Source organism: Paralichthys olivaceus, chromosome 24 (genome assembly GCF_024713975.1).
Source record: "Paralichthys olivaceus isolate ysfri-2021 chromosome 24, ASM2471397v2, whole genome shotgun sequence".
In the NCBI taxonomy this organism is placed as follows: Eukaryota; Metazoa; Chordata; class Actinopteri; order Pleuronectiformes; family Paralichthyidae; genus Paralichthys; species Paralichthys olivaceus.
This window is the reverse complement of record NC_091116.1, coordinates 3,485,116-3,499,160: the sequence shown is the minus strand read 5'-3', so window position 1 is coordinate 3,499,160 and position 14,045 is coordinate 3,485,116. Positions and strand designations below refer to the sequence as shown.

Genomic DNA, 14,045 nt, shown 5'->3' with positions numbered 1-14,045 from the left:
CAGTCAAATAGTTCAGAGGGTAAAGGCAATAGTTTCTCACACCTCTGAGTCTGGGAGGAAGTACAGTGTGTGCGTGTGTGTGTGTGGGGGCTTGCAGTGAAATAGTTCATAGGGTCAAGACAATAGTTTATCACACCTCTCTGATCCTTATCTACTCACAGTGTGTGTGTGTGTGTGTGTGGGCGCGAAAACAACAGGGGGGTGGGACGGTCTTCGCAGCAGGAGTTGGAGAGCAGTTATGTGTGTGTGAGAGAGGGGGAGGGGGGGGGTAGGAGAAGTGAATGCCTAGATCAAAGTCTTATTACACTTGATTAATACTCTCTTGACAATCTGTTGCTTGTCTGAAAGTCTACTCTGGCACTACTAGTTCTGCCAAATGAATTTGAACATATTAATATCACATTTGTATTTTAAAAAAAGAGATGGTATCAATCCCTTAGTAGTACAGCTGTTTTAGTTGATGCAATATGTAGCCTAACTAGTCAGACATCTAAAGCCTAGTTTATGCTTCTGCGTCACGTCTACGCCGTACCTACGCCGTAGGTCGTTCAGCATTCGAAGTTCTGCGTCGAGGGAACGCGTTGCTCTGCAATTCACCGCCATGCCGCTAGGGGGTGTAGCGGTGTGTTTGTGTGGTTATAGCCGAATCCTCGCTTTTTCTTCCGTAAAGTAAACAACAGTTAAACAATGGCGACCGAGGTGGAGCAGCTGTATTTGTTGTTGGAGCTCATCAATATTGAAGAACAAATGCTTATATTGCAAATGTTGAAGCGCAAGCTACAAAGAAAACGTTTGCGGAGGTGTTTTTTACGACGAGGGAGAAAGACCGGAAAAGCAACCGCCGGAACTTACGTTCTGAGCGGACCAATCACAGCGCTTACGGTCTGCGTCGACGTCCGCGTAGTTAGGATTTTTGGGAGGCGCACGTCAGGATACGGCGTAGGGGTCTGCGTCTACGCCGTAGCTACGCCGTAGCTACGGCGTCGACGTGACGCAGAAGCATAAACTAGGCTTTAGGAGTAACAGATCCATGGTGTAAAGATGAGTTAACATCACGACATCAAAACCAGATACACAAAAATATGAAATACAATCATGTTATCACGTAATTTCAACACACGTTTGTAGCGTCAGTCTCTTAGCAAGTGAGCAATGCTGAGGTAGGCTATAGTTAACTTATCAACAAAAGATTGATATAAACGGACTGACAAGACTATTTAACGTCACGTCATGAAAACTATGCATATAGCTATATAAAACGATCATGTCCATTCATACTTTGACGTGTTATTTCACCACAAATCTTCTGCGTTACCCTGCGAGTGGTGCTAGGCAACTGCTGACACGACATTACTGTCAATACCGCGCTGACGAATATATAATATTAAGCAACAACCTAAAAACCACACACAATCTCAACAAATAGCATGATGTTCATTCATTATTTAGTCCATAATTACCCCAAACTTAATTCCGGGCAGTTCTATCGCATCAACCAAGCGAATAAGCAGCAGCAGCGAACTAATGTTATCAGAAAGCAGGCTAACTTTTATGAAAATAAAACAACGTGTCTTACCTTTGACGAATGAAAATGACTTGAATGTTTGAATGATGCACAGCCCCTGTAAGAACACGTAATGACATCAACAATAGACAGTGAATATGCACGCTTTTATGACCGTCTGCCGGTTTGCCTGAAGGAAAAAAAGAAATATCGGAGGACCGAGAGTCTATAGAAAAAGTCGGAACAGCGCCACAGCCGGAAGAGTGGCCAAAAGAATATTACATCCACACTGTGGTTCAGCACTATCATTGAAATGCATGTTAAAAAGCGTTTAGGTCGGTTTAGCTAAACTTTTCTCGAGGGCCGCGCGGGAGGCCCGGGTTCGATTCCCGGCTAATGCAATAGACATTTTTTGAGACAGAAGTTGTTTCTGCCCAGTTTCAGGCTGAGGACCTTTCACGTGTTAAGAAAAGGTGATAACCACTACACTACAGACACTGACGAACAGTGAATCCCCAGGGCCTGACACTGGTAAATACACCATAACCAACCAGAGTCCCATAAGCCGTTTTCTGAGAGGAGCCAAATCTATTTGCAAAGAATTTGCTACTAGGGGTCCTTTGAGATTTCAGAAGAGAGATTCAAAACTGCGAGTGAGTGATGATTCACATGTATAAAGGAGGTATTGTGGCTGGAGTCTATCGCTTACGGCCATACCACCCTGAACACAACTGATCACGTCTGATTGCGTTCAGGTGTGCAACCAGGCAGTGAAGGAGCAGAGAGAGCAGGTGGAGAGAGCAGGAGGAATTCTTTTGTTTTTTTGGGCTAGATTGAAAGTGAGTGAGAGTGTTTTTTTACTTTTTGTGTTCGATTTTATTCCCCCAGCAGCTTGCTGTTCGGGGGAACATCTCTTTTTTTGAGGGTGTGTGTGTTTTGAATGAGTGACGTCAAAGAGAGGAGAGAGCGAGTAGAGAGGAGTAGGACAGATCTCATGGCAGCTGACAGCGGACCGGCAAGCACAACGACAAAGAATATGGAAAACGGCATGGAGCAGAGATCGCCTAAGAATACTGACCAGGGAAAGACCACCACCACCTGCAGGATCATTGACAACGGCAAGATGCAGCAACCGACAAAGAATGCCGACATTGGAAAGGAAACGACCACGAGAAGGATCACGGACAGCAGTAAAAGTACCTCGGAGCCTCTTCCAAGCACAGAAAAGAAATTTGAGAGGGCGCTTACCTTGGCGGTAGAGATCATTGGAGATGAGATGGTGACTATGATGGAACTTTTGAGTGAAGTTAAAAAAACGTGCGGGGTGGTGAATGGATGCCGTTTTACCACGCCCAAGAAATATGAAATAACAATGGACAATGTTGAAGGGAAGGATAAACTGTTAGATGGGATTAGAATAAAGAAGAGCACGATTTTTGCAAAAGAAATTAGAAATGACGAACTAGTGGTATCATTTCTAAACTTGCCGACGTACATTGTGGATCGTGTCATTCTTTTAAAACTTGCAGAATGGGGAGTTAAGGCAATCTCGCCAATCAAAAGAAGAATGTGGCCAGGAACGGACGTAGCCGATGGAACCAGGTTCTTGAAGGTCCGGTTCACTGAAACAGTGAAATCGTTACCCTACTCAACCAAGTTCGAAACACTAGTGGGGGGAGAATACTTTCGCGTGATCCATGACGGACAGAGGAAAGTATGCAGACTATGTATACAACCGGGTCACATCTTCAGAGAATGCCCAGAATTCAGATGTCACAGATGTAAAGAACAGGGACACTATGCAAGGGAGTGTGTGCCAAAAGCAGCGGAGAGAGAAGATGTCGATGTGGAGGAGGAGGGCAACAGCACTGACAGCGAGAAGGAGGAGACAGAGGAAAGCGACGATGACGACATGCAGACGGAGGGAGACCCAGGGGGCGTCCCAGAGAGCGGGGTGGAGTCCAAGGTGCAGAACCAAGAACGGCAAACCCAGAGGGACGTCGCAGCAGGAGACGTGGTGGAAACTACAGGGCAGGAGGAGAGCCGGTCCGGAGAGGAATCGAGTGGAGAGAAGGCTCCCCGTGAAAAGACTCCAGCAGACGGAACCGGCGGCATTGGAGTAAAGCAGCATGGAGAAGGAAATCGAGACGAGAGGGAAACTGCGATGGACTTCATGGTTATCGAGGATATTTCAGAGGAAGAGAGTGTAACCAGACCGCAGAAGGAACGAAAGGCGGAGGGGACCACAAAGAAAAGGAAAGCTGTGCTCCGAGCTGAGGAGAAAAGGAGGAAGAAGGAGGAAAGAAGGACAAAATGAAGGTTGGGAATGAAACCATAATTATATGTTTAATGTTAAGCTTGATTTCATTCAACACAAATGGGCTAAGAAATCAAAGCAAATTTGAAAAACTATTAAATAAATGTAGAAATAATGACATATTATGTCTGCAAGAAACGAACTGGACAGACCAGATCATGGAAGATATAAAAACAAAATGGAAAGACATTATGTATACAAACCATGGTACGGATAAATCATGTGGGGTAGCAATCCTGATAAGAAATAATGCTGTAGAAAACCTCAAAGAAATCTACAAAGGAAAAGAAGGAAGAGCCATAATCATAGAATTTAAATACAAAAAGATAGAGTACCGAATAATTAATATATATGCACCAAATATAGAAGCAGACAGGAAGGTTTTTTTCTTGGATTTAGGAAAATGGTGTGTGGGAAACTGTATAATAGTGGGAGATTTTAATTTAAAAAGTACAAGGTTGGATGTGGCAAGAGGGAAGCAATTAAAAAATGATACTTCAAGAAAGATTTTTCTGAAAACATTGGAGGAAAAACAATTAATTGATGTATGGAGGAACGAAAACCCAAACAGGAGAGAATACTCAAGAAGGCAAATAGTAATGGGGGAACTAAAACAAAGCAGGATAGACTTATGTATAGCACATCAGACAATGGTTAAATTTATAAAAAATATGGTGTATGAATTCACATCATTCAGTGACCATGCAATCCTGTCAATAGAGGTTGGTACTGGGATAGAGAGAAGGGGAGGAGGAGTGTGGTGCCTAAACAATACTCTCCTAGAGGAAGAGGGATATAGAAGGAAAATAGTGGCCTGCATAGAGAATGGAAAAAATAACATAGACATATGTAGAAGCAAGGGATTATGGTGGGAAAGACTGAAGCAAAAGATAAGGACAATAAGTATTAGATATGCAAAGGTCCGGGCTTTTAAAGAAAGAGAGAAAATAAAATGGTTGAAGGATGAGCTGGCAGAAGAGGCAGAAAGAATTGATAAGGATCCAAAACATAGCATAGAACAATACATAAAGGTGAAATCCAAACTGGACGTTTATGAACAGAATAAATGTATGGGGGCAATAACAAGGAGTAGGGAGAAATATGCGATGAAGGGGGAGAGATGCACAGGATATTTTTTGGGATTAGAAAAAAGGAAACAGGAGAGGGTATATATTGAAGAGTTAGAAAATGAAAATGGAGAGATAGTAAATGATTTTGTGGACATTATTGGAAATGTTGGGACATTTTATAAAAATCTATACAAAAAAGGAATTGCAAAGGAGGAAGATAGAATTACAGTATTAGGTAATATTAAGAAAACGATAACAAATGATGAGAAAAGTATGTGTGATGACAACATCAAAGTCATAGAAATAAAAGAATCAATAATGTCATTAAATACCAATAAAAGTCCGGGAACAGATGGCCTTACAAGTGAATTTTATAAAACATTTATCGACGAGCTGCTCCCAATTTTAAGCATAATTTATGCAGAGATGGAGAAGGAGCAGGAGGTACCAGAGTCGCTGGCAACAGGACTAATAACGATCATATATAAAAATAAGGGAAGCAAAAGAAAACTGGAAAACTATAGGCCGCTAACTGTACTAAACACAGATTACAAGATTTTAGCAAAAGTATTAGTAAACAGAATAAAAACAGCAGCACCAACAATCATAGCACCAACACAGGCGTACGGGATACCAGGGAGGGACATATCGGACATTATTTGCACAATAAGGGACACAATTGAATGCATGGGGAAGGATGGTGGAATTATTTTAAGTATGGACCTTGATAAAGCTTTCGATAGGGTTGAGCATAGTTTTTTATTTTGCACATTAGAAAAATTTGGTTTTGGGCAAAGAATAATCAACTGGATTAAATTATTGTACAAAAATGCAAAGAGTAGGATAAAAATAAATGGAGCTATAACGGATCCTTTTCCATTGGAGAGATCTGTGAGGCAAGGGTGCCCGCTATCGGCAGTACTTTACAGCTTAACTGCAGAAAGTCTCGCGGAAATGATAAAGAAGGATAAGAAAATAGAGGGGATAAAATTGCCAAATGGAGGTGAAAGCAAAATACAGCAATATGCTGATGACACCACTTGTATGGTAAAAAATATGAATAGCGTGAAAAGGATAATGGGAAAAATGGAAGTATATGGGAGAGCAGCAGGGGCTAAAGTAAATATAGACAAAACTGAAATAATGTACGTCGGAAATATAAGCCAAAGTGATTGTAACATACCTTTTAGAATTTCAAAGGATTATATGAAAATATTGGGGATAAATATGGGAGGGAAAGAAAAGGAGGCGAGAGATGAGACATGGAATGGGGTAATAAATAAAGTGAAAAACACATTAAATGCGTGGAAGCCGAGGAGATTAAAATTAAAGGGGAAGGTTTTAGTGGTAAATGCATTAATACTATCCAAGATTGTCTATGCCTTGACGGTGATAGACATGCCAGAGTGGGTGCACAAAGAGCTAAACAGCACAATTACAAATTACATTTGGGATGGGAAACTGGCAAGAATAGCACAAAAGACACTGATAGGGAAATATGAAGAAGGAGGATTGAAACTGGTGGATTTGAATATTAAGAAAAAAGCAATACGAATAAAAACTGTTAAAAAGTATCTGTACGATAGGATTGATTATGGATGGAAAAATGTTTTTAGGGAATATTTATATAAAAATGGAAGATGTGAAGAAAACGGTCTAATAATGATAATGAAAAGCTCCATATATGAGAAAGTGCCTAGATATTATAAAGAGGTGTTTGAGGCATGGGGGAAATACAGAATAAACATTAAATATGACTGCACAAAATACAGTCAGGTAATAAATCAACCAATATGGTGTAACCCATTGATAAAAATGAACAATAACATGCTATGGGATAAAAAATTATTTTATTCCGGACTAACGCAAATAAAAGATTGCCTATATGAATTCATACCTGGGTTTCTAAGGGACCAGGCTATAATAGACGCAGTTAAGGAGTATGACGATGAAATGAATGAAACAACTACTGTAAATATGTATGACAAAATAAAAGGAAGCATACCAATAGATTGGGTGAGGCAAATAGAAAATAACGTGGTTATAGAAAGGAAAATAACGTTCCCCGAGTTATATATGGAAAATAATGGTGAGAAAAGGCCACTAAGTGATTCAAAGGTAAAAGACTACTACAAAGCGCTGATCCAAAATGAATTTAAGGAACCTGCATCGGAAAAGGTTTGGGAAAAGGTGTTCCCAGGTATGGAAGGAAATCAAATATGGAAGCAGTGGAATGTAAGCAAGAATAGTATAGAATGTCAGGATCATGACTTTAAATTACGGCACAACAGACTGTACACAAATGTGGTGATACACCAAATAAATAAGAATGTAAGAAGGGAATGCGATATATGCAAAACTGTTCCGGAGACATTAATGCATTTGTATTATGAGTGTGACAAGCTGAAGATCTTTTTCACGAAGTTAAAGGATTTCTTGCAAAAGAACTGGGGGAAGCAGTACTTTGAGGGAAAGGACTGGAAAAAAATTGTTTTCTTTGGAGTATGGGAAAAGAAAGAGAAAATAAACATAAATATGATAAACCATGTACTAAGTCACGCTAGATATGCTATATGGCTAAGAAGGAATCTAGCACATTTTGAACAAAGAATAATATCTGTCTGGGCCTACTTTGTATCGGGGTTGAAAAAAGACATAAGTTTAATTTTTAAGTATGATAAGGAAGAATTTCAACACTTTGTTAAGGGATGCAGTTTCATTTCTGTCAATCACAAAGGAAAACTGATGTATAGTTTTGCATAATACTTGGCAGGAGGGCCGATTTGGTAAAAGCTGATGGTTATTGTTTGCATTTGATTTTATTTATTTTTTGTGATGTTACATTGGAATTCAAGTTTTCTTGTACATAAAAACTGATTTATTTTATAATAAAAGAGAAAAAAAAAAAAACACGCCCGATCTCGTCTGATCTCGGAAGCTAAGCAGGGTCGGGCCTGGTTAGTACTTGGATGGGAGACTGCCTGGGAATACCAGGTGCTGTAAGCTTTTTAGACTTTTCTTTGCAGAGGGCGCTGTTGCTGCTGCTTCAGAGGAGACAAAATTACACCTTCAGTTTATTTTCCCTGCACAATAAAACAGTTGAAGGAACTCCAGAGTGTCAATGGTCACAAAGTAGCAAAACTGTGGATTAGGGTGATGATTCTCTTTGCCGCCAGCAGATGGTGCAGTTGCTGCTGCTTGAGAGGAGACACATCTTGGAAAGAGCAGGAAAGACTGTTCATCAAAGAAAAAAAGGATACAGAACCCTTGCATCATCACTGAAGGAAGAAAGTCAGCATTCAAAAGAACATATGTAGTCAAAACACTACTTTATTCATATTTTATTAACACATCATTTTCAAAATGTCATATTTGCAGAGAGAGATGAAAGAGCAGGGAGTTTACTCTGCATCAAGGAAACAACTGGATACGAAACACTGACAATATTGCTGAAGGAAATTTTTGAAAATTGTAATGATTTTTTTCTTGCAAAGATACGACAAAGTTGCGTTGTTGTTCATTGATGGGGCTGTTGGAAATTAAAAAGATAAATACAGGGAACACAAACTTATCAATGTTAGGCCTCAGTGGAAATTACTTTTCAAATTCCAGATCACTGTACAAGGCCACAACACACAATGACTTATCCTTAAGAGAACAGCGCCACCGTCCTGTCGATGTGGTTATTGCACCAATCCTCGTTAGTATAGTGGACAGTATCTCCGCCTGTCACGCGGAAGACCGGGGTTCGATTCCCCGACGGGGAGAAGCATTCTTCTTGACACTCTTCAACATCCCCCCAGAGAAGCTGCGCTCCTCTGAATTCATTGACCCACCGGTCCAGGAATCAACTCGATCTTGTCTTCACAAGGTCCTGTAGTACCTCGGCACTCTCTGTTACCCCACTCACTGTGTCTGACCACCACACTGTCACTTTCTCTCTCCCCTTAAAATTCACCACCTCCCTCGCCCCCAGACCTCACGCGGTCAACACCCGCCGCAATCTGAAATCCCTCTCTCCCTCTGCTCTCGCCTCTACTGTTCTTTCCTCACTACCATCTACAGACCAATTTTCACTAATATCTACTGAGGAAGCCTCCTCCACTCTGCTATCCTCCCTCTCGAGGACAGAGAGCATCTAAAGAGGTGTCCTCTTTAGATGCTCTCTGTCCTCTCACCTCCCTACCGGCAGGATCATCTCCCCCCTCCCTGGCTGTCTGAATCTCTGCGAACCAATAGATCGGTGCTACGAGCAGCAGAGAGAAAATGGAGAAAATCACATCATCCTGATGACCTTGCCCATTACCACCACCTCCTCTCTGACTTCACCTCAACAGTATCAGCAGCTAAATCTGCCTTCTACCTGTCAACGATCAATTCCTCTGCCTCCAACCCCAGGAAACTATTTTCCTTATTCTCTTCTCTTCTCTTCTCACCCCTCCTACTCCTCCCCCTCCTTCCTTCCTCACTGCTGATGACTTTCCAACTTACTTTACCAAGAAAGTAAAAGACATCAGCTCCTCATTTACTCCTATGCCCATCCAGAAAGCACCTCCCCCAAACCTCACCTCTGATGGCCTTACCTGCTTCAGCCCTCTCTCCTCTGAAGATGTTCTCACGCTAGTGACGTCTAACCGTGCCACCACCTGTTCCCTTGACCCGATTCCCTCCTCCCTTCTCCAAGACATCTCTCACGACACAGCTGACATCCGTCACTACAGACCTGTATCTCTTCTTTCATTCCTCTCTAAAACACTGGAACGTGCAGTCTACAACCAACTGTCCTCCTATCTTACAGAAAATGACCTCCTTGACCCTAATCAGTCAGGCTTTAGGACTGGTCACTCCACTGAGACGGCCCTCCTCACGGCGACTGAGTCGTTCTGTGCCGCCAGAGCCTCGTCCATCTCGTCAGTCCTCATTCTCCTCGGCTTATCCTCTGCGTTTGACAAAGTCAACCACCAAATCCTCCTCTCCACTCTGGCTGAACTTGGCATTGCTGACTCTGCTCTGACCTGGTTCACATCATACCTGACAAATCGCACCTTTCAGGTCACATGAAACGGCACCTTGTCCAATCCCTGCCTTCTGGAAACTGGTGTCCCTCAAAGCTCAGTATTAGGACCACTTCTGTTTTCACTATACACTAGATCACTAGGCTCTGCAATCACATCGCATGGATTCTCTTACCACTGTTATGCCGACGACACCCAACTGTTCCTCTCTTTTCCCACATACTCCTCCAGCACTCACGTTGTGACGTGCATCTCGGAATGTCTGGCAGACATCTCCGCTTGGACAGCTGCGCATCACCTCAAACTCAACCTTAGAAAACTGAACTGCTCTTCATCCCGGGGAAAGACTGCCCTCATATGGACCTGTCAGTCACTGTCGAGGATGTCACGGTATCACTTTCGTCGACGGCAAGGAACCTGGGCGTAATCCTCGACAATGGACTGTCCTGCACCCCCAACATCACTGATGTGGCCCGATCCTGCAGGTTTGCCCTCTACAATATCTGCAGGATCCGGTCTTTCCTCACAAAAGACACAACACAACTCCTGGTCCAAGTGCTGGTCATCTCCCACCTGGACTATTGCAACTCCCTCTTGGCTGTACTCCCAGCCTCTCCCAAATTCTCCCGTGTGACCCCCTCCTCCGTGACCTGCACTGGCTTCCTGTTGGGGCCTGCATCCGATTCAAGATGATGGTGCTGGCCTTCAAGGCCGTCAATGGAACTGCACCCATCTACCTCCAAACACTGGTCAGACCACATGCCCCAGCGAGAGCACTTCGTTCATCAGCTGGCCGACTGGTACCCCCATCGCTGAGAGCAAACAAAGCCCGCTCAGAGAAGTTGCGACTCTTCTCTGTTTTGGCACCTCAGTGGATGAACAAACTCCCGAACAAAGTCAGGACAGCGGAATCGCTTACCTTTGTTGGTGAAAACAGACACATAAAGTTGTTGTTGAGATCAATACTCCTGATGCTTCTTCTTCAGTCAGTCCTTGAAGTTAAAAGAGAAATCGAGGAAGAGAACTGGAGATGAAGCTAAAAACAGCCCCAACATGTTCAGTGGCCACGAGGAGCATTACGTCCATAGTAGTTTAGTCCTACCATAGACAATGAATGGGAAAGTGTTCAGGGCCGTTTAGCTAAACTAACCACGGCTGCCGCGCGGGAGGCCCGGGTTCGATTCCCGGCTAATGCAATAGACATTTTTTTGAGACAGAAGTTGTTTCTGCCCAGTTTCAGGCTGAGGACCTTTCACGTGTTAAGAAAAGGTGATAACCACTACACTACAGACACTGACGAACAGTGAATCCCCAGGGCCTGACACTGGTAAATACACCATAACCAACCAGAGTCCCATAAGCCGTTTTCTGAGAGGAGCCAAATCTATTTGCAAAGAATTTGCTACTAGGGGTCCTTTGAGATTTCAGAAGAGAGATTCAAAACTGCGAGTGAGTGATGATTCACATGTATAAAGGAGGTATTGTGGCTGGAGTCTATCGCTTACGGCCATACTACCCTGAACACAACTGATCACGTCTGATTGCGTTCAGGTGTGCAACCAGGCAGTGAAGGAGCAGAGAGAGCAGGTGGAGAGAGCAGGAGGAATTCTTTTGTTTTTTTGTTTTGGGCTAGATTGAAAGTGAGTGAGAGTGTTTTTTTACTTTTTGTGTTCGATTTTATTCCCCCAGCAGCTTGCTGTTCGGGGGAACATCTCTTTTTTTGAGGGTGTGTGTGTTTTGAATGAGTGACGTCAAAGAGAGGAGAGAGCGAGTAGAGAGGAGTAGGACAGATCTCATGGCAGCTGACAGCGGACCGGCAAGCACAACGACAAAGAATATGGAAAACGACATGGAGCAGAGATCGCCTAAGAATACTGACCAGGGAAAGACCACGACCACCTGCAGGATCATTGACAACGGCAAGATGCAGCAACCGACAAAGAATGCCGACATTGGAAAGGAAACGACCACGAGAAGGATCACGGACAGCAGTAAAAGTACCTCGGAGCCTCTTCCAAGCACAGAAAAGAAATTTGAGAGGGGGCTTACCTTGGCGGTAGAGATCATTGGAGATGAGATGGTGACTATGATGGAACTTTTGAGTGAAGTTAAAAAAACGTGCGGGGTGGTGAATGGATGCCGTTTTACCACGCCCAAGAAATATGAAATAACAATGGACAATGTTGAAGGGAAGGATAAACTGTTAGATGGGATTAGAATAAAGAAGAGCACGATTTTTGCAAAAGAAATTAGAAATGACGAACTAGTGGTATCATTTCTAAACTTGCCGACGTACATTGTGGATCGTGTCATTCTTTTAAAACTTGCAGAATGGGGAGTTAAGGCAATCTCGCCAATCAAAAGAAGAATGTGGCCAGGAACGGACGTAGCCGATGGAACCAGGTTCTTGAAGGTCCGGTTCACTGAAACAGTGAAATCGTTACCCTACTCAACCAAGTTCGAAACACTAGTGGGGGGAGAATACTTTCGCGTGATCCATGACGGACAGAGGAAAGTATGCAGACTATGTATACAACCGGGTCACATCTTCAGAGAATGCCCAGAATTCAGATGTCACAGATGTAAAGAACAGGGACACTATGCAAGGGAGTGTGTGCCAAAAGCAGCGGAGAGAGAAGATGTCGATGTGGAGGAGGAGGGCAACAGCACTGACAGCGAGAAGGAGGAGACAGAGGAAAGCGACGATGACGACATGCAGACGGAGGGAGACCCAGGGGGCGTCCCAGAGAGCGGGGTGGAGTCCAAGGTGCAGAACCAAGAACGGCAAACCCAGAGGGACGTCGCAGCAGGAGACGTGGTGGAAACTACAGGGCAGGAGGAGAGCCGGTCCGGAGAGGAATCGAGTGGAGAGAAGGCTCCCCGTGAAAAGACTCCAGCAGACGGAACCGGCGGCATTGGAGTAAAGCAGCATGGAGAAGGAAATCGAGACGAGAGGGAAACTGCGATGGACTTCATGGTTATCGAGGATATTTCAGAGGAAGAGAGTGTAACCAGACCGCAGAAGGAACGAAAGGCGGAGGGGACCACAAAGAAAAGGAAAGCTGTGCTCCGAGCTGAGGAGAAAAGGAGGAAGAAGGAGGAAAGAAGGACAAAATGAAGGTTGGGAATGAAACCATAATTATATGTTTAATGTTAAGCTTGATTTCATTCAACACAAATGGGCTAAGAAATCAAAGCAAATTTGAAAAACTATTAAATAAATGTAGAAATAATGACATATTATGTCTGCAAGAAACGAACTGGACAGACCAGATCATGGAAGATATAAAAACAAAATGGAAAGACATTATGTATACAAACCATGGTACGGATAAATCATGTGGGGTAGCAATCCTGATAAGAAATAATGCTGTAGAAAACCTCAAAGAAATCTACAAAGGAAAAGAAGGAAGAGCCATAATCATAGAATTTAAATACAAAAAGATAGAGTACCGAATAATTAATATATATGCACCAAATATAGAAGCAGACAGGAAGGTTTTTTTCTTGGATTTAGGAAAATGGTGTGTGGGAAACTGTATAATAGTGGGAGATTTTAATTTAAAAAGTACAAGGTTGGATGTGGCAAGAGGGAAGCAATTAAAAAATGATACTTCAAGAAAGATTTTTCTGAAAACATTGGAGGAAAAACAATTAATTGATGTATGGAGGAACGAAAACCCAAACAGGAGAGAATACTCAAGAAGGCAAATAGTAATGGGGGAACTAAAACAAAGCAGGATAGACTTATGTATAGCACATCAGACAATGGTTAAATTTATAAAAAATATGGTGTATGAATTCACATCATTCAGTGACCATGCAATCCTGTCAATAGAGGTTGGTACTGGGATAGAGAGAAGGGGAGGAGGAGTGTGGTGCCTAAACAATACTCTCCTAGAGGAAGAGGGATATAGAAGGAAAATAGTGGCCTGCATAGAGAATGGAAAAAATAACATAGACATATGTAGAAGCAAGGGATTATGGTGGGAAAGACTGAAGCAAAAGATAAGGACAATAAGTATTAGATATGCAAAGGTCCGGGCTTTTAAAGAAAGAGAGAAAATAAAATGGTTGAAGGATGAGCTGGCAGAAGAGGCAGAAAGAATTGATAAGGATCCAAAACATAGCATAGAACA

At 42.8% G+C, this 14,045-nt stretch overlaps 1 non-coding gene and 1 pseudogene across 1 annotated transcript; both read left to right on the top strand.

The window, feature by feature from the left end:
• Nucleotides 1-8,586: 8,586 nt before the first annotated feature.
• trnad-guc (transfer RNA aspartic acid (anticodon GUC)) lies at nt 8,587-8,658 on the top strand. Its single transcript has one exon. It is a non-coding gene; the product is annotated as a tRNA-Asp (tRNA).
• An 847-nt stretch (nt 8,659-9,505) lies between these two features.
• Nucleotides 9,506-10,940, top strand: LOC138407128 (uncharacterized; annotated as a pseudogene).
• The last annotated feature ends 3,105 nt before the right edge of the window (nt 10,941-14,045 follow it).